Source organism: Pteropus vampyrus, unplaced genomic scaffold (assembly GCF_000151845.1).
Source record: "Pteropus vampyrus isolate Shadow unplaced genomic scaffold, Pvam_2.0 Scaffold17, whole genome shotgun sequence".
Lineage (NCBI taxonomy): Eukaryota > Metazoa > Chordata > Mammalia > Chiroptera > Pteropodidae > Pteropus > Pteropus vampyrus.
In genome coordinates this window covers 10,364,853-10,365,252 of record NW_011888798.1, presented here as the reverse complement: position 1 = coordinate 10,365,252, position 400 = coordinate 10,364,853, and positions in this window count along the sequence as shown.

Below are 400 nucleotides of genomic sequence, written 5' to 3'. Positions count from 1 at the left end.
TACGTTCATGAAAATATTATTCCAGGTTGATGGAATGTCGTAGGAATGACTGAGTTAGCATGTCCAAGTCCCACGCCCACCCTGCTGGTTGGAATGTTACTGTATCCTTGAATGCACTGACTGATTTGAAAATATGCCTGACTTCAGCCTCAGTTGAAACTAGGCTGCAAGAATCTGTAAACAGGGGGTGACAAGGGTGACCTCTGGCCCCATGCGGGACCTCACCCCACTGATGTCTCCTGGACCATTCCAGGTTTTTGTGGAACTTTTTCAGCCGGCAATTAGAATGAGTTCTCTGACAGACTGCACCTTTTAAAACAAAGTTAACTATATTCCTCTGAAATGCAGTAAGAGAGGCTTTTCTGGCTTTTTTATGTAAGGGGAAAGGAATGACCAATTG